General features: G+C 27.4%; 2 protein-coding genes and 1 pseudogene across 2 annotated transcripts in view; 2 read left to right on the forward strand and 1 right to left on the reverse strand.

Annotated features, from left to right (window-relative positions):
* Positions 1 to 7,307, reverse strand: part of LOC112596182 (piwi-like protein Siwi) — a 39,342-nt gene extending 32,035 nt beyond the window's left edge. The window contains exon 1 of the mRNA XM_025341674.1: positions 7,037 to 7,307. The gene's annotated coding sequence lies outside the window, so the exon portion shown is untranslated. The remainder of the gene's footprint in view (positions 1 to 7,036) is intronic.
* The window catches only part of LOC112596181, an 83,916-nt gene that overhangs the window by 47,895 nt on the left and 14,420 nt on the right, over positions 1 to 21,601 (forward strand). The gene's annotated exons all lie outside the window — the stretch shown is intronic.
* On the forward strand, positions 13,369 to 15,727 carry LOC112596180 (annotated as a pseudogene).

Genomic DNA, 21,601 nt, shown 5'->3' on the forward strand with positions numbered 1-21,601 from the left:
CAGTTACGTATTGCTTGATGTAATATTAACTCAAATGTCTTTGACCAATTATCAGGAAAAGTTCTCTAACTTAATAAACGACACCATAATAACATGCAACATCTTCCATTTGCATAACATGATCAAAATATATACTTGACTGGCACATTAACCTGGGGTGAGGAAGACCTTGTTGTAAACTGACTACAAAATAACATTGCTCATGACGTGCATAACCAAACAAGTCTTTGAAACTTGTTAGAAAATGTCTTATTTTCGATCAGCAGCTGTGTTCTTGATTGTTTCATCAACGCTCGTTTCAAATTTGTAAGTCCACACTCTTTTAATCTTTTTTTTTATAATATTTATAACTTAAAATAAATATTATTGTTATATCGCATCGGTTTGTTTTAGACAATCAGCATGTCATCAAACTCCAAACAAAAACCGTCAACCTCATAGAACCAACAACCAATGCGACGTGCAACATCATCGCAGAACCTTCAAAAAGAGGATGTCAAAGATCCTACGATCTGGAATTATAATAATTATCCTAGATCAACGACGACTGTGTCACTCATTAAGAATAAGAATGCCAAATCAATGATACCTAAACCATATCGTCGTTATTAACTAGTATTAATGACCCAATTTTATTTAGCTACTTATAATTTTAACAATTTTTTAATTTTTTTCCTTATTATATTCTTTGTATTAAAATGAATGTTTTTTTATCCAATAACACAGTTTTTTTTTTTTTATTAAATAAAAGTGCTGCATATAATTTTTTTGTGTACGTATCTATCAATTTTACAGGGTTATTTATGAATTTTTGAATAAATTATTTAAAATATAAATAAATATATTCAAATTTGAATTAGTCATTGGTTTTCGGTTAAGTTTAAATACAATAACGAGAAAATAAAATAAAATTTAGATCTTAAAACATTTAGTTCATAAAAATTTTAAAAACTTATTATATCTCTCAGGATGTTTTTTATCTAATAAATTATCAAATAAAAATAAAAAATATATCATTATAGTTTAACTTTGTATATACTTAGTTGTTAGATAAAATAAGAATAATTTTGACTTAACAAATGAATTACACTATTTTTTATTACATTTAATTAGACCTACTCAAAAAAAAAAAAAAATTTCTTTTTTAAGAAACTACTATTCTAAAATTAAGTAGCATACATTTTGTTATAAAAATGTATTATGTACAAATGTAATAAAAAAAGAAGAGAGACACATTCATAAGACATACTGACGCAGCCCGTTCCTTATAATTCAGCACTGACAAAGAAACTCTTTCCAAAGGTCTCACATCCATCAAATTGTAGAAGACGGCCAATTCGCGGTACAACCATTATCAAAACTGGAAAATACGACAGACAAAAAATACGCTAAACAACTGATCTAGTAAAAAACTATGCTATCAGCAAATTCTTCTAACTCTCAAGCAATAGACACATTATATTCGCTCGCCACTAATAAAAAGATTCCCTGCCATCAATTTAATATAAAAAATATGTACAAATTTTAACAATAAAATATAAAAATATGAAGACATATTTTCCTGAAAAAACGGGAACTGTAGTATTAGGCAATTAATAATATGTTTAATTTGTATTTTAAGTAGGTCATTTTTTTCTAATAATAACAAATATATATTTTTATGTATATCTAGTAAATTTCGAATTAATTAAGGAATATTAATATCATAAGAAATAGAAATAATATTTTGTTTCTAGTAAGAAATTTTAAGTAGAACAAATGATTAATAATATTAAGTAGGGAAATTATGTATAAAATGAAGAAAGAAATAAAAACAATGACTCTTTTGTAGTGGTCGTGGGACTCGATGACTATAGGGAGAGATTAATATTAGTTCAAGTATTAGCTATTTTGTGTGTTCAGTGTTAAAACATTCGATTTGATCAACGTATACAACAAAAAATTATCGTACATAATTCAACTTGTCGATATTGAACATGGAACCAACTATTACTGTATTGTATAAAAATATTAATCATTCCATGATACATATTATGACGTTTGATATCGTAAAAGTACATATTATGATAGATATACTGGTCTAAATGCGATCTTAATCGAAACACCGATTCACCGTACACAGTTTTGTCAAAACTACTATAAAAATATAATATGTATGTACGGTTAAGCATAAATGTATTAGAATATAACAGAATACTAGTACAGAGTATACTATTACATATCAATGTACACAAATATTTTTCATAATTTAATTTCATTGGCTAAATATTAACTACTAAAATTTAACCATATAATTAACGTAGATGACAATAATAGTTATATTATTAATTTATTATACTTAATAGCTATACTATAATTAAAATCTTATGATGTTCTTATAGTGTTCTATTTGAAATCGACTAACACACAAAACTCAAATTGAATACAAAAAATAAATGTAGATATAATCATTGTAACTAATACTATGGTATTGAGGAAATTGTGTGATCTAAATAGTATAGGTATTATAAATAGTGTTCGGGACGTATAGAACTAAAAAGCACTAAAATATGCGCATATATATGACTCAATAAACTTAAAAATATGCCCTAAAAATGAAAAAACATTTAAGAAATCATTAAGACAAATGAATTATTTGATATAAATATATTTAAAAAAAATGTAATTTAAATATAATTTTTAAATAATTAATTAAAAAAATCAAAATAATATCTTTAATAATTGGGTTTAAAATGTTCTGAAAAATACACATTTATGTAAAATATATGTAAATATTTACTAAAAAAATTGTTAACAAAATAACCTTTGTGATAGCATTGAACTATAAGGTGTTTTCAAACTGGAAGGCTCTTCTATTATCGGCTAGAATACACTTGTATCCCGAAAATGAACATTCTATGGTGACAGAAGTAATGGGAGCATATTTAAAAAATACTAAATCACAAGTACGATAAGTACGCACATCAGACTTTTTCAATTAACTATCTCAAATAACTACATGATTTTCGATTTGTTGAGTATTTAAAAATCACGTTTACGTATAACATTTTTATGACAGATAGCTACACAGTACACAAATAGTATTACTATACTCAAAACAAATTTTTGTAATTAATATATTTTAAATCAATGGATAATAATCGTTAAATATGCGTCAGTTTAACAAAAAAAAAAAAAAAAAATATGCAAAAACTTTCAAAATATGCAAAATACAATTGTATATTTAAATTTTCCGTACTATAAAACGTATTTGTATAACACTCTGCTAAACTCTGTTATGTTTTACATCACCTAAAATGGATATGCAAATGCTATACATCTCGAACTCTGATTATAAAGAACGAAGCTGGACAATCTATACAGTTAAAAATAATCTATAATTGATGAATAATTACAATATAATTTTATATTATTGAGATTCTCTTGTTAAACTCTATATAGTATAAGTAAATATGATAATATGATTAAATTATACAAGGAAATAATATTTTATGTATTATTCGTAAACAAGCAAATCTAAAACATGAGTTTTATAAGAATACTACAGTTGATCACTACTGCAGCTGTTTAACTCATGTTTGATACATTAATATGTATATCAAATTTTTATTTAATTATAAACAACAATAATTTTTTTTGACAACTTTTTTGTAAATAATAATTCATTCGCGCGTAATTTAATTGTTGTGTACATGTATTTAGCTCACAATAAAACTTTATTGGCTTTCATTAGGTATATCTTTGTACAGTAGAACTTCGATTAACCGTCACTGTCGGGACCGGGGCTATGACGGTTAATCGAATAGACGGTTAACGGAAATTTTGCAAAAAAAAAAACGTGTACATACATATACACACATTTATTATATTTTTACGTGTGTGTACACGACACATAAACTACGAAAACACTAATACACACGGTACACACTTACACGTAGGCTGTACGTCGGTCACTGATTAAATTACAATACATACACACATAAATTTATAGTTCGTTTATCATGTTTATCGTTCATATTGGATATGTACATATTACAAACTATTTTTATACACTTTATAGTTACTGTGTTGGGCACCACGACGAGTTTATCACAATCGTCTAATCGCCTAATTATTTTTTTTTTCGGCGATGACCGATGACGGATAACAGAGAGTGACGGTTAATCGAAGTTCTACTGTATTTAAGTTGATGTATTGTCATGTAATTTATCATAATTCAGAACAGTAGTATATATTAACTTATGCTTATTAAATTGTAATTTATGCACTAAAACATTCAAAAGTTTTTTTGTATTAAATGCTCGTTTTTAATTGAGTAGTAAGAGTCAAGAAATAATTACGAAAAAACATTTTGTTTCAAACAAAGAAAATTACAAAAACTTAAACCATACCCTAAAATCTCAACAATCTATTGCTCACAAAAACATAATTTGAATACCTAGTCAATTATGTAGATAGATTTTTAATACCAGCGTTAAAGTTACCCAAACGTAGAATGCTTATGTGTGTGCTTCTATTATAAATTATTAGTTATTACACAATACACAATTTTACCAAACTGGATCAATCAATAATCAATGTTATTAAAATAATTTATAAAGTTGTTTTAAACATTTTTTTTATCGTTTCTCGGTTCTTTTTATTTATTATTTCTAGAACTGTGAACTTTGACTTGGTGCTTGTAGTTCACTAAAATTATTCCATAATAACATATCTATGTCCATATAATTGTAACTGAATTCACTCGTTTAAATACACAATTAAATAAATAATCTTATATACCTAATATTATTTTAATATTTTGGTTTAAAAATCTTTTGTATATTTAATAATACATCTAGGTATACATCTTATTTTGTGGATTTTCTACAGTATAATAAGCAAGATTGGGATTTTATAGCACTTAAAATTGCATAAATATACAATAAAAACAACAAAATATGCAAAAAAGGAAATCATACAGTAGAAATCGACGAATAAACCCAATAAAATCAGCAAATAACAAAAATTATCGTAATATTATATTATACCTATATATTATTTTATTATAGCTATATATTATCGTTGTAATAGTATGCCGTTACATCAGTGTAATTGATTTATTTACTTAATCTACACATTTATAATTTACTTGATAATTTGATTGACAAAAATCTAAAAACACGAATTGTTAAAATATAATTTCAAAAAATATTCCGATTTTGATTCAAAAACAGGTAAAAACACAAAAAAGCACTAAAAACTAAAAAATTACAAAATATGCAAAAAAAACCAAAGTAAAATTATTAATTTGAGTTTTTTGTGTCATGAAACACATTTTTAGCTTACTTTGATATTTTTAAACATATCATATGAAATATGCAAATGTTATAAAATCCCAACTCTGATGATAAGTAGGTAATAAAAGCAAAGTAAAAATATTTAACATTTTTGCAAATTAGATATAGTAGTTAACTTCGAGAGGGGTTAAAAGTAAAATATTCTCATTACTTTACTTGATAATCCGAAAAAACCTATTGAATTTTGTCATAATCGTAAAAATTAGCAAATTATTTTAAAATTATGAAATCATAACATATGTGATATCCATATGTAGGATTTAAATATTTTATACGAGGTTGTTTATAAGTTTTTCAACTGTTATTAAAAATAAAAAAAATATTCTGATAAAGTCAAATTAGTTCATATTTTTACAATGTAGCATACTCACCAGTAACATAACTATTTCTACTCGAATGATTTTTATTATTTTGATGTAATAAGAAAATAAATATTCAAAAATACTGGAAACTATCTAAACGATAAACCTTTTAAAATATTTTGAAACTTTTTGAGTTATTTATAAACAAATAGTCGTGATTCTAAGCAGAAGGAAAGGGCTGGTAAATTCTAGGATCTGTTTTCGCAAAAATATAATTATAAATAAATATTAATTAAATAATAAAATGCATTGTCTTGCGTTTCAACCGTGTTAATTTTGATCGGTTACCAACAACACACTAGTCAGATTAAACATTTTTAAAATTTTGTATTAATTTCTATTAAAAGGTGTAGGCTATATTATTGTTTTATATAATAACGGGTCAATATTACGATAAACGTAGTTATTTGGATTTTAACAATTTTTATATGTATATTTGATTATTTACATAACACATGACTTATTTTGCTATTGATTATACTATGATTTATTGTATATAATGATAATTAATTTTAAAAATATAAATTAAGTTGACGTATGAATCATAGGATATCCGCTAATACTGTAAGACGTATATATGATCAGATCGTTTCCCGGAATTTTTATAGTTTTATAAATATAAATACAATACCTAGGTTCGTGGATTTATATCTAGTATTATCATGCGTATAGTTTAAAATAAATATCTCTCCACGCATCCATTCAATAATGTATATTTAAAAATAGATTTAAATGTATAATGTAAATCTTATGTTCTAAAACCAAATCATAAATACACGTCTTAAAACCAATATAGTGTTATTTATAAAGATATTAATGTATAACATAATTTGTAAACAAATATGTCGAGTGTTTAACCGATAGAATAATATATGTATAATAATAATACCAAACAAATACAATTTAATATAACTTTTAGTTTTGTTAGATACACGAAATATTCGTTTTTATGAAATATTATATTTTCGTACATTGTGGACAAAAATAAAGGTAATACTAATACACTTACAGGCACATGCATTTACCCAAAAATTCTAGAGAAGGCTTTGAGAAATTCTGGGGGACTGAAGCCCGCCCAAGCCAATACTTAGGCCCAATAGTTACGCCTATATATTGTACAGCAGTATTTAAATACGCACTTAGGAGTTTAATAATATGAATTACACGACAGCATAACTTATTTTTCTTCTCAATTATCACGGACGATTTTACATTATTTATAGAAATATGTTTAATTAACATTTTAAATCTGTTGGGAATATATTTTATTTTAATTGACCTACTTATAGTACTTACATACTAATATGATAAAATAAAAATAATAATAATATTCACGTGGTGAAACGAACGGAGTTGTTGATCCTGTGCTGCCGACAAACGTAAGTCCAGAAGGAGACGCCGGAATACAGAACAACACCCAGCTGGTAATAGTGATATCGCGGTGACAACGAGTCAAGACGTAATCGATTCGCACAAGACACGCGACGCACAATCAAACGGCACGATGAACACTGACGGCGGATAGAAATACTTAAAATAAATATGACAACTGCAAAGACAAGCGGCGGCAACGGCGTCGGACGCGACTAAACGTCGTACGCGGAGGACCGACGACAACTGGTTACTGGTTGACGGGCAGCGACATAACGCTAACGCAATAAGACGCAAAAGCTGTTGGCGACGATGACACAGGTGTGTTCGCCGACGGAACCCCTAAACGACACCTCACGGCTGTTGCGGTAATATTACTACGGTCAGCTGATATCCGCGGTTGGGCGCGAAAAGTCGTGTTCAAAATTCAGTCCGGCTTGAACACGACACGGCATAAAAGAGTATACTAATTAAACTTTAAAGTCCACTCTTGCCATGGTGGACAATTTATTATGTCAAACGTTTTATCAATTTGATCTGATAGATTTCAACGGCTGTTGTTGAGGCTCGAGATCAATGTTCGTGAAAGCGAATTTGTTTCTCCAGACGTTTAAAATACACGCGCGTCAAATACGTAATTATTTAATCACGCGTTCTTTTGTACTTCGTACATTATCCTTAGTCCTCGATTAAATTATATTATTTAGTTGCTTCACTGGTTTTACATATATTTTATTTACTGGTACACACCTTTATATACACAGATGACGTATAATACTAGTGTGTAATTTACTCCAGTTTTCAAAGTTAAAATGTTTAAGTCAGCGCGATTATTCTATTAAAATGTTATCGCAGTTCTAAATTAATCAAATGTCTATGATCAACGAACGTCTAAAAATCTAAAAATTATTCAACCCGTTATCGTTGTATTATTATAAAGTGTTACTTATACGTTATGTTAGTGTTTACACGTACGTAGATACAGAATCACGACGCAAGTTCTTAAAATTTGACAGTTCCGTATTATATTATTTTAAGTTAAAGTTTTGTGTCATTGTTTTAAGTCACAATTGTCTGTTATAATTTTATTTTAATTTTGTGCTATTGATTCAAACGTTTTTCTAATATTTTTACTGTTTTTGAAACGCGGTATGATAATGATACTACCACCAAACTCAAAAAGGCGAGTAACTAGTGAAATAGTTTTTTTCTAAATTAAAATATACAAATAGGTAATGGCATTTTTAAATATTTTTACTTTCGTTAAAAATGACACGCAGTTTTTAAAATAATGTATATTACATTAGCTATGCTCGATCATTTCATTGTCTATTAAAATTACGCCTCTTATGTGATTCAAAATTAGTTTAATTAATTTTAATACACATCGTTTGTCATAGGCGGAATCAGAGATTTTTATTAGACGGGCCATCCTTTTCCTGATAAATTCATATACGTACTTTTAAATTGTGAGAGGAGGGGTGCACAATCTTGATATCATTTTTTTTCTTAATTAATTTATGTCACTGTTGTATATTTGTTTTAAATATCTATGATTTTTTTTTTATTTAAAAATACAAATAATAAATATTTATAAAACTAAACGACGATCACATGGAACCATTTTTTTTAAAGATTTTTCGATTACTTCATCGGCGTCGATATTTTTTGCTTTAGTATATATCTTAATATAATATGAAAGTATCAAATTACCCAAACCTCCGATTGTCATAATGATACGAAGCTTAGGCCAGGGCTATAGGTACACGACGTATTTCGCGGTGTCTGCCGCTGAATTTAAAATTCATTGTCATTTATCGAAATAGCTATACACGACGGATGTAATACGCCGCGTTTTCATCCGTGGCGGAAAGCGCCGGTCGGCTGCGTTTGGCGGACAAACGCCGATATAATAAAAACGCAAGCTCCTAATTTTACATAGTTTTAAATTAGGATGGACTTTACTGATAACGGAAAACGTCGTGTTTATATCATAATTTTATGATTTCAATAATTTTATTCAAAATTTTATCTATTTACTTTAATTACCTACTCGATAAATAATATAAATACATAATAATAAATAGATTAGAACTATTCGAATACGGTAATGCAATATTTATACTATTGATACAATAATTATGGGGTTTACCATTTTTTTTTTTAGATTTTGACGATATTGTACAGATATATGGAGCGTTCGAAACGCGACGGAATACGCCTTAGTTTTAACACGTACACCTATAGTACACACACTTTATTATAATCGAGACCATTTAAGATGAGTGAATAGAATAACAAAACATAATAGTTTATTATAAATGTTGGTAATCGGTAGATATATGTACTTTATAATAATATATTATAAAGGAAATGGATATTACCGTCCTAATATTATTTTAACCTAGTATACGTATTGTTCACTTTTACATTAAATATTAAAATACATTTATAACCGTATTCGCTTTGATAAAGATTTTAATGATTTAGCATTTCTTTAGTTACAATTTTAATTCAAAAACGTATATAACAATTAATATTTAATGGTAAACCTTTATATCTATTATATACATTAACCCATTAGCGCATATTAAACGTATTATAATACTGAAAAAATCATTAGGTGTCTAATGCCTATGCATGGCTATATCGCTAAATGGCTCGCTATTGAATAGTTTCAATAGCAAGTACCTAATGATAATAAGTTTATGTGTTTTCAATTTTGGTATTGTATTTGCAAATTCCGTATCAATTTACCTACTCGCCAATATATTTTATTTCTTAGTATATATCATTAAAACAAATATTATACATTTTATATAGGGCGATATTACATTTTAAGCTGCGAAGGTATACCCATGTAAAAAAATATACTTATGATAAATTACAACAGTATTTAAACTAAATATTGTAAATCTATATTCAAATAATAGTTATTATTGGCATTTTACACAGATATTCGTTTATATGCTAATGCCCAATAATATGAAGGCAACAAGTATTTAGGCATATAATAGCTCTAGTTACAATAGGTAAGTATTTAACACATCATGGGCATAGAATACATTTGTAATTGGAATAATAATTATTAATTAATTAAATACTTAAAATAATAAATATATGGTTAAGATAGCTGCATAAATATTCACGTATAGAAATATTTATTTAAATGCCCCTTTAAACAGATTAATGCAACTTATAAATTATTTAAATGTTGCTCTGTTTTCCTATGTTTTATTAAATGATTTTAATTATTACTTAAATATCTTTTGACTGTATAGATGTTACATTTTATATCAATATTATTTTAAGTTAGGTTTTCATTGTTAAATATTTTTACTTTTGTATTCTTGATATTTTTCTTTCGGTGAATTTTTTCAATCATAATTGTCTGAACATTACATTTATTATATTTAAACCTGTCAATTTATCAATTATATTACTATCTGTACTGCCGTATTAAATTTAAAACTAACAATAATGTAATAACAAAATATTATTGTGAATCCTAGACGTGCGTCTATAATAATTGTAATTGGGTTTGCCCGTTTAAATATACAAATAATAATAATAATAATAATAATGATAATAATAAATATATTCCTACATCACATCGCGTTAGAATTTTGGAGTACCTATGTGTTACCGTGTTGGCTGTATTATAATTATACATAATATATTTATACATAGTATTTTGTGTAGATGTATTATTCAAAAAGTGCGTATGCCGGCATGTGTTATGATTTTAGAATGCAATAACTATATAATTTACAGTAATACCTAGGTGGCTAAATAAAAGTAATATAAGTAATACAACTATGTATAACTAATAAACATTAATAAGTACCGAGTATCTATACATAAGTAGGCAGATATTAATAGATATACAGATATACTTAAGTACTTATACGTAGTATGTATATATATTGTAATAATATGCTGACATATCATTGTACAATAAATTTAACATAAATAAATAAACAACGGCGAAGTAACGTAAAAAACGGCTAAATTCTAACATAACATAACTCTTTCATCACCAATGAAAGAGACGATTTGTATCATAAAAAAAATGAGGTACAAGACGTGTGACATTCTTGTGTTCCTACCGCCTGAGACTGGGGAAGACCGAACAAGGGTCTTTACCGTCAAGGATAAGGCTAGTTGCATGCGAACACAGAAGTCTTTAATGAAGCCGCCAGTCTCTCTGGCTGGACTGACCATATTATTTTCTCTTTCGACAGTACATACGCACCTACCACAGCACTACCCGAGCAAGAGCTCTCAACACAAGATTTTACGAACGACAACTGAACCTTTTCTTTTCAAAAAGCTAAACCAGTGTTGGTTTTTATTGGGACTTTAGTGTTCAGAAAGTTGTCTTTTCATTTATGTTACCTAGATTTTTCCTAACAAACATAACATGTTTACTGCTGTGAATCTGGTAAGGTACATACGCATGGTCATATTATACCATAATATACTACATATTATTATCATAGTTTTTATATTAAATTTACGTAACAGTGTACTTGATCATATTCATTAAAACACGACCATAAGAACCTTCCGAAGATCAGAAGGAAGATCATAACTTGAATTTAATATTTGTATCTGGTAAGTAATTATATTTTCCAGCAATTACAAGTGTAAAAGCATATCGCCCCAGTTACAATTTTTTTTTTTTTTACAATATGTCTAATATCTACATATTAACTATATCTATAATTTACGTATAATAATAATTAAATTAAAAAAACTGCTGTAATTTGTATTGAAATTAAAATGATTAGCAGCAATGTGCAGAGTTACCGAAAAAACAGTAAATATAAAATAAATAATAATATTAAAGCTGTTTATTTTTGTAACCTAGGTAATATAGACATTATTAGATGCTCATTATAACACGTTTGGATAAAAATTAAGTACTTTACAATATATACGATATAATCTGTAAAGATATTTATCAAATCATTTATTTTTTATGCAACGTGTTACGTGTATTTTAAATACTACACTTAAATATATAATCATAAAATATACAGTATTTATATTGTAAATAAGGCTTGGAAGTTGATAGCCAAAAAAACATTAAAAAATGACCTAAAAAATACAAATATGACTTAAAAATGACAAAAAATGACTTTTAAAGTAAAAAAAGCTAAAACAAAAATTAGTTATTTAGATTCACATGTTTATGAAACACATTCGTAGCCAGGAGAACATCGTCTAACAAGGTTCAAAAAAAAAAAAAAAAATTCAGAATACATCAAAATCCGAACTCTAATTATTAAGTATTTTAATTCAAAAACATTATCCTGAAAAAAATAATGATCATGGTATTTTATAATAGACTCATACAGTATAGTTACCTATCTGTGATTTATTAGAGGCTGCAACAATTAAGTATTTTATATTTTCATGCATTTTTTAGATGTTTTAAAGTATTTTTTACATATTTAAATATTTATTAAAATGTTTAACATTGAGTAAACGCAACTCGTTTAAAAGCGATTCTCAAAAATCATAGAAAAAAAAAAAAAAAAACTAGAAAAATATAGGTAACAAAAACGTATTAAAAAATACCGTATCACGTAGGTACCTACATATAGTGCATGTATATTATAATATAATCATGAATAGATGAAATAGTTAAATAATATTATCATACAAAAATTACAAATAAAACGTTGTTACTTGTCGTTAATATTAGTTATCTATTAAGTCACACGTGGGTCTGTTCATAATTCGCGATCGGTAAGATAGGCATGGGCGCGACGGCCCTTAAAGCCGAACGTTGCAGCGCTGCCCGCTACGGTAACACTGCGCGCCCGATAGGCGGCCATTCACTTTTCCCGTCCGCAAATCGACGATGGCCGAACGGCAGCGAATGGGTAAGATACGATTTTTAAACTGTATTCCACCGTCCGCAGTGTTATTAGTGGCGAGCTGCTTATTAGTAGTTACCTGTTACCTGTCGGTCAATTTTTTTCGATTTTAATAATAATTTTCTGCACACATCAAATATTTTTTCACACGACTTACTGACGCGTTTATATAAATATCGACTCGTATTATTATTATTATTATTAAAATATCGTTAATATTATTATTGTTGTTCCGAGTGTACCAGTTACTACGGTTTACCGCACGGCGTTTGTAATTATTTCGCGATTAACAAGTGACACAGCGTGACAGGTCCAGAGACTCAGCGAGAAGTGCGGTGCGTGTTACTGCAGATTTTATTGAATAATTATTCAGTTCTTCCACGAATTGTGTCCCGATCAAAGTACGGCATGTCAACCAATGCAGCCGACGCCAAGTGCCAGTTGAGCATCGTTGACATGGTACTTAACGATACGGCGACGCTGGACGTCTTCGATAAGCTGACTGAAAATGACGACACCGACGTAAGCCTTTTTTTTTTATACGATATTTTTATTTACGTTTCTTTGAGTCTTACCCGACAACCAACCGTACTCCTCGCATGTGTGGACGGTGAACGGTCGGAAGGCGGTGTCCAAAGGACAATCGCGCATATTCAAGTCAAATGAAGTCTAATTTGAATTTGGGGTTTTTTTTTTTCTACAACTCTAGAATGTCGTTAACTGGGACCCGGAGAACGACAATTTCCTCGATTCGCTATTAAAAATGGAAAACGACTCGACGGTATTTGAGTTTTTGTCCAGCAGTGATGATTTCATGTCGAGCGCGGCCAGCACGCCAAGATCCTCTGACAACGCCGGGAGCAGTTCATATTCAGATAGTGGTACGCTATTTAAACATTCCCACTAACCCAACTTTTGTATGCATCAAACCATCATGACGTATAATATGCTTAATATTGCATGGATGATTGTGTGGTTGATAATACACAGTTTTCTACCCAATTTTCTATTACCCAACCACAGATTTCCTTCATTAGTAAACAGATTCTATGTAAAATTTATATTATTTATGAAATGTGTAAAGACAAATGAAACATAACAATACATTTAAATTCCATATAATATGTTGAATTTAAATTGTCAATTTTCTTGTAATTTTTACCATTCATCTAGTACGTTTAAACATTTAGATTTTAGACAACTATAAATAATTATTAATCGCAAAATGTGGTACCTAGTTAAATATATTTATTTACTTAAATTCATTATTAGATTTATATTTGAGATAGATAAATAGATAAGTAATTCAGTGAAAACATTTTTATCTATTATCGAGTCTATTTATAATTTTTTTGTTTTTTAATAAATATATTAAACGTGACGTAGCTAGAATTTTATTTCGGATGGGGGGAAGTTGATAACCTTTTTTTTTACTTTTTCCATTTCATAGTAAAACTTATACATATTATTTGGTATAAGAAATAGAATTTAATTTAAAGCGCAGGGGCACACTTCCCCCCTACCGCACCTTCATTATGCTCATGATATTAAATATTTATATTGGTTACCACATGACAATATGTCCTAAGCATTTAAAGAAAATTTATTATGTACATTGGTATATAGTACATTTCTGATAAAAGTAAATATTTATAGGGCTTTCATCCGTGGATAATATGCCAAACAATCCAATATTAGAATCTTCTAAGTCTGATGATGTCAAATCTGAAATGGAATTTGCTTATGATTCTTTCATCAAAGAAGAAATAATAGGTATCAATGATGAAGAAAAAATTGATGATGATAATGATAATATTAAACATGAAAATTATGAAGAAAATTACCGTAAAGATGAAATAAGTTTAGAAGAAAAACCTATCATTATTCAACAATCACAATTATTGGAAACTACACCTCGCACACCAGTGATATCACCAAAACAGCCTAAAAGGTCAATTGCTATTTCTAAACATAAGTCAAAATCTGTTTTCATACCAATACATTTATCAAATTTCAAAACAATTAAAGTGAGAAGGGTTTATTTATTTTAAACTAAATCTGAGTATTTGTAATTTTAATATATTTTGATATATTGTGTAGGTTGTTCGTCAGGATGATAAGTTAATCAACACTGATGCATCCAGACAATTACAGTCTATAAACTACAAAACAAGAATATTTGTGAGGAATAATGGTTCTATGGTCTCAAAATGCATGCCTGCTTTAAAACAAACTAAAATTGCGATGTCAGACTATGATAAGTTCAATTCTATGTATCCACATCTTTGTATATCAAGTAAGTTAATAAATTAAAGCTGGATATTAATAATAGTTTTTAATTATTTTATATTTTATAATTTACTAATAGATGAAGAAAGAAAATTGATGGAGGCAGAAGGAATTAAAATTCCGTCACATTATCCTCTTACAAAGCACGAAGAAAATAAAATAAAACAAATTCGTCGAAAAATAAAAAATAAAATATCTGCACGAAATTCAAGACAGAAAATGAAGGAATATGTTAAAGGTCTTGAAAAAAAGTAAGAAAATAATAAAAACTAATACATTTGATCTAGATTTATGAATTTAATATAAATAAATGTTATATTTTAGAGTTGAACAGTTCTATAATGATAATAGCAAGCTTGTAAAAAATATACGCTCGCTTCGGTCTGAAAATGAACAATTAAGAGAAGATTTAAAACGTTTAAAAAATGATATCGATCCAGGAAGTACAACATAACCTGCCACATTATTATATACCTGAGTACGATGATGGTTTGACCAAAGCTACAAAACGCTCTACTCCAACTTAGTGGATCAATGAATTAAGTTACACCAGATGTTAAGAATAAACGAGATACAGATAGCCTGTGATTTTTGTGTTTAATAATGATTAATGAGGAATATTATTAAATGAGAAAAGAAATTGTATTGGTGAGCATAATAGGAGTTTTTTATTGTATGTCATTGCTCTAGTGCAGGGGTCGGCAACCCACGGCCCGCGGGCCACATGCGGCCCGCAAAGCAATTTTTGATGGCCCGCACAAAGGTGGTTAATTTTTGTGTTTTACTTTTGTTCAATAACATTTTTCATATAATTTTCAATATTATATAATTCTTTTTCCTTTATAAATAAAATCTAATCTAACCGTTTCATAATAGCAATACAATTATAAGCATTATATCATAATATGTAATTTTTTTTTTTTAATGTGGCCCTTGATGAACAATTGAAAAAAAAAATGGCCCGTGTGGTTAAAAAGGTTGCCGACCCCTGCTCTAGTGGCATAACAATATTTCGATTCTATTTTTCCATTTTTATTTTGTTTTTTTGAAAATATAATTTACCTTAAGGTTTTTCTGTAAAGCAGAATTTAAGATAAATTTTATTTATAAACTATAAAAATGCTTTTTAACTATTATTGTTTTATATTTAATTATTATATATTTATTGTAAGGACTAATTAATTTTATTGTTATAAAGAATGTGATTTTAAATGTTAATTTGTGTAATTCTTTTTTTTATATATATATATATATTATATTATTATTTGTTGCGTGAATCAAATTTAAATTTTAAGAATTTTTATTTATATTTTTATACAAGTTATAAATTATTTTTACTGTTTTTATACTATCATTGTTTTATAAAAATACATTTTTTATCATCATACTATTAAAAAAAAAAAAAAATGCTAAATTTATTTATTATATTCTATGTTATAAGTACGCAGTCTTAAACTAAAAATACTAAATACATCAATTATTAATTAATTAAAAATAATAATTTATAACTACCAATTGTAATGAGCAAGATTTATCTTATTTGATTAAATAAATATTGTATTGTATGTCAAAATAAACAAGACATTTAGAGATTTAAAAAAGATAATTTTTCATTAATCTGTGGTAAAAAAAATATGAATCGCCAACAAAATATCGCAACTGAAATATCGCGAAACCAATACATCGCATAAAATAAATATCTCCAGTATTAAATAAAGCAATATATACAAGTATTAAAAAAAGTAAATAATAAAATATGCATATTAATTAATGGAAGTATATATTAAATGAAATACCTTGAAGATGAACTTCAGACTCTCGATTATGATAATTATTACTACATTGATATTACAACCTTTACTCGATTAGCCCAATTGTTTTGTTCTTTTTAATTTATGTATTTGGATTTAATAGATGCGATAATAATTTTCGGTGGTATTATTTCTTTGCGATAGGTATATTGGTTTCGCGACATTTTTGTTGCGATTTTTTGGTCATGCGATATTTTACCGGTGATATTTTGTCGGGGTATCATATTTCATATTACCACCTCAGTGAGGTGTCATCGCTAATTTTCATTTTATTAAGGATAAATATAGTGAACTTTTCGTTTGTTTTTTTTCTGGCATTTTGCCTTATATTTAATTTTTGCGAATCCACACAAACGTCTAGTTAATCTCGGCCATTCTATATCTATAAAAAAAAAAACACGCTGTAGCGCTTAATTGTGCATACTGCTTGATAAAAAATAATTTAAATTCAAATGTAACTAAACGCTGAGTTTATAAAATGAAAGACATTTCACTGTGAACAAGACTTTGTCAAATGCAGTCAAACTGGTTCAATTGTTATTTGTAACCACTACAGTCCACAAACATTTATTCAGGAACTAACATGCATATATAATATATTAAATACATAACCTTCGACATGTTAGAGTGTTAAACCTTTCTAATTTAATTTAGTACAAAATTTGAAAGTTATAAGAATTTTGTATAATATGTCCCATTTCAAGTGTTCCTGGATAATTTTGACTTGCGATTTTTACATACGCTATGATATCATCCGTCTTATGGAGTGCAGTGGTAAGCAGTGATATGATTTGAATCAAAAATGCGTATCATAATATAATATGTTTGACATTTATGCATTAACCGTAAATAGTACCTATACACTGTAGATGTGGTTGTTTTGTTTTACGATATACGTAATGATATAGACAATACTTATTTCAAAATAAACACACTGAACCGATGATATTGATTACAAATATACAAATAAATTAAATAGTAAATGTAAATTTTAGTTGGGCGTTTATTGGTTTTAGAATTTGCGTATGAATTAACTAAAATGTATGAGACGAATCTATATTTTAGAAAGTAGAAATATTTCTATTAAAATATCTGTAAGTTTTAAAAAGAAAATTGTAACACTCATTTTGTATTGTTAAATCAGTTCTGTAATATTTAATGTTAAATATGTTGATTTATATTAGAAATTCGAATTCATGGCATAGTTTTAATAATTACACAAAATCGATCTACATATTTCATCGTTTTGGTGACATATTATTTTTATGGTGACAAACAGAAGTTTTGATTTTAATATTTGTATATTAAACTATTAATTATTATTTACTATGTGAACACTTGAAGAATATGTCGTGTACAGGTTCACGTTTTTGTATGGATGGAAACGACTGAGGTTGAATTCCACTTTTATGCTTTTTAGTGAAATTGACAGGTATAAGTAACGTATTAAAAATAATATCCACACCTCCATTAACCCTTCTTCAAAGTCACAGATTGTTATACGAGCAAAAAACTTTAGCGGCGCGCCGATTTGAATGTCGTTTTTGTTTATGGTATTAATATACCGATCGTGTGTAGAAGCCGGACACAAAATGCGCTGTGAAGCGACCAAAATATTATTTTATTTTATGACTGCATAATTTTATATATATAAGAAGTCATGTGATATTAATAATTATTATAATTAGGAAACGGATTTATATGTAAATGCATATTTTTATTAAAAACAAATATTTAAGATTTGAAAATAAATATTCACGATTTAAATCATTCTTATTAAAATGATGCTACTTTTATTTTACATATTTTAATATAATAACATATTTAAATATTTTGGTATAATTACATATTTTTACATATTTTACTAATTTTTAATTATCATTTCATCAATCATACGTTTTCAATCGATATTTCAGTGAACAAAAACAGCCATTTATCCGGTATATTGTCGTATATTGCCGAAAAAAAAAAATCTAGGTTATGTTGATTTTAAAACAATCAATGACATAATGAGTGGCAGATACCCTTCTAAAAATTTGGAATTATCACCTTCAGATATTATGCGCTTCAAATATACTCAAATTACATCGGTTGATTTGGAATGATCATTTAGCCGTTTTAAAAATATTTTGAGATCTAATTAATAGGCGACATTTAACATTCGATAATTTAAAAAAAATTGTGATTATTTAATGCAATAAATCATTTTAATATAGTTTATATTTAATATATTTTCCCCCCACATATTCTGATGTTTTTAGCACATATTTTATAAATTATACTTCCATGTTTATGTACATATTTTTGTATTTTTATTACGTATAAATCCATTTCCTAATTATATAATTTACACAGTGTATAATACCTGTACATCAGTAAATCACCTTGTAAACTATAGTTATAATAATAAACACTCCGATTACTTTCATAATTAAATACAAAATAAATATGATAAAATAAAAATAATAATTTATTCACGTAGCGAAACAAAAGCAGTTGTTGATCCTGTGTCGTGTCCACAAATAGACCGAATTAACGACCTAGTCTCGGCGGCGCGTTTGAACGGCAGTGATGAAGAAGCAGTAAACGCCCGAGTCCTAGCAGCAGGTGACGTTTAAAGATTGACACTAAAGCCCAGTGGCATGAAAGACACGTTTACGTAATGCACTAGTGGCTGGTTTAACGGTCGACAGATGAAAGGCCACAAAGAGATGCCAGAATCAGAGCCGGATTAAGGATTAGAGCCGCCCTGGAGCAATATATATATATGATAGGTACTTCTTATCAAGAAGTCGTTAAAACAATATAGGTAATATGTATTTCATGCAATGTTAATAATATTATATACTTATATTAATCTGTTAAACAATTTAATAAAAATATAATTGGTACTTTATATTATTACGTAAGTAACTAGGTACTACAAAAAAAAAAAAAAAAAAAAATGAGATGAAAAATCGTAATCTGAGCTGTAATTTAGAACTTAGAATTTAAACGTGTATAAAAAATAATTCTTTAAGTTTATTTTTATGAAACTTAAATTTAAAAAAAAATAAATTTATTATATTCTTATTTGATGTAAGGTGATATACTTATTTGATACATAATTTTATTAACTTTCCAGCAGTAAATAAGTTTTCAATAGATTGCCTTTTTACGGTATTCACTACCACTTAATTTAATTGTTTTATTACTCATTTTTAAATAATTATTATTGTCAATTGCAAAGGTTAGATTTTAAATAAAAAACGCAACACCCTGATTAATAGCCTAAATGCGCCCATTTTACATGCACCATTACAGTCAGTTATCGTTTAAGACAAATAAATAGAAAGTAATCATTTAAAATAATTTATTTTACTATTAATTAATCATTTATTCATTTAAAATAATGATAAATACTACACAGTGTATACTGTTATACCTATTATTTATCTAAATAGTATTTATACTGAAATAATTAGATTAGAAATGTATTCAATGCTTCGATGAGTGATTTAGGAACTGTGGGGGTAATATTTTTCGAAGTTCGTGATGTATAGATTTCTTGGTATTATAAACATCAGAATGCTTAGCAGTACAGCACGTGGAAAGCTCGGTACGTATTATTTTATTCGGTCGTAAAGTTAAATCTTCGCGCGCTTTTCTTTTACACTTACCTTGAACTCCAGTAAGTTTAAACTTTCTTCAGTTTCCTGATCATGGGTATGACTATCTATAATTTTGATTAACTTCATTTTTGAATTATTGGTTTTAACATATGCACGACAGGTTTTTTTTTACACAACGTCAACTTTACTAAAGCCTATTCACGTGATATTTAAAATAACGAAAAACTAAACAAAGTTATTCTTACTTGAAATAGTTATATAAAATACCATTATATTATAGGTAGTAGTACTCACTGTTCATGTGCCGATGAAACTGACACATAAAATACAACTGGTAAAAGCATTTTTATGTAATTTAATCTTTATCGATTGGGATTTTATAATTTCAATTGGCGCGACCAACAACAAAATATTATTATCTTTATCGATTTGGATATTGGTTTCGATTAGCGTGAGAAACGATCAAAAACTATTTTAGATTTTATAATTATATCAATATACTCAATAAATGGCAATTTTACACCTGATCTGAATCGAGCGCAAATGTGTTGCGCCGATATTATATACATATATATATATAATAGGTGCAGGTACGTCTACTTTAACAAAAATAATATAATAACAAGCAAAGTTACCGACGCGACATATAAAATCAATTAGATATAATTACAGAAGTCGTTTATTTATAACACAATTTTACAAAACTTATGTAAACTGTGATTATTACCACTATAATTATGATTATATAGGTACTCACTAGCGGCTAGTCCATCCTAATAATATTATAAATATAATATTATTCAGTGCTACAGCATATAATTTTATATTTTAAAGTAAAATATATTCGATTTAACATTGAAAAAAAACATGTGCACAATATTTGTATTACAAAAGTTATACGTGCTGTCTTGGAACAAAAGTTCCTTTTGT

The sequence above is a fragment of the Melanaphis sacchari genome, unplaced genomic scaffold (genome assembly GCF_002803265.2).
Source record: "Melanaphis sacchari strain LSU unplaced genomic scaffold, SCAv2.0 Contig306_pilon_pilon, whole genome shotgun sequence".
NCBI classification, from domain to species: domain Eukaryota; kingdom Metazoa; phylum Arthropoda; class Insecta; order Hemiptera; family Aphididae; genus Melanaphis; species Melanaphis sacchari.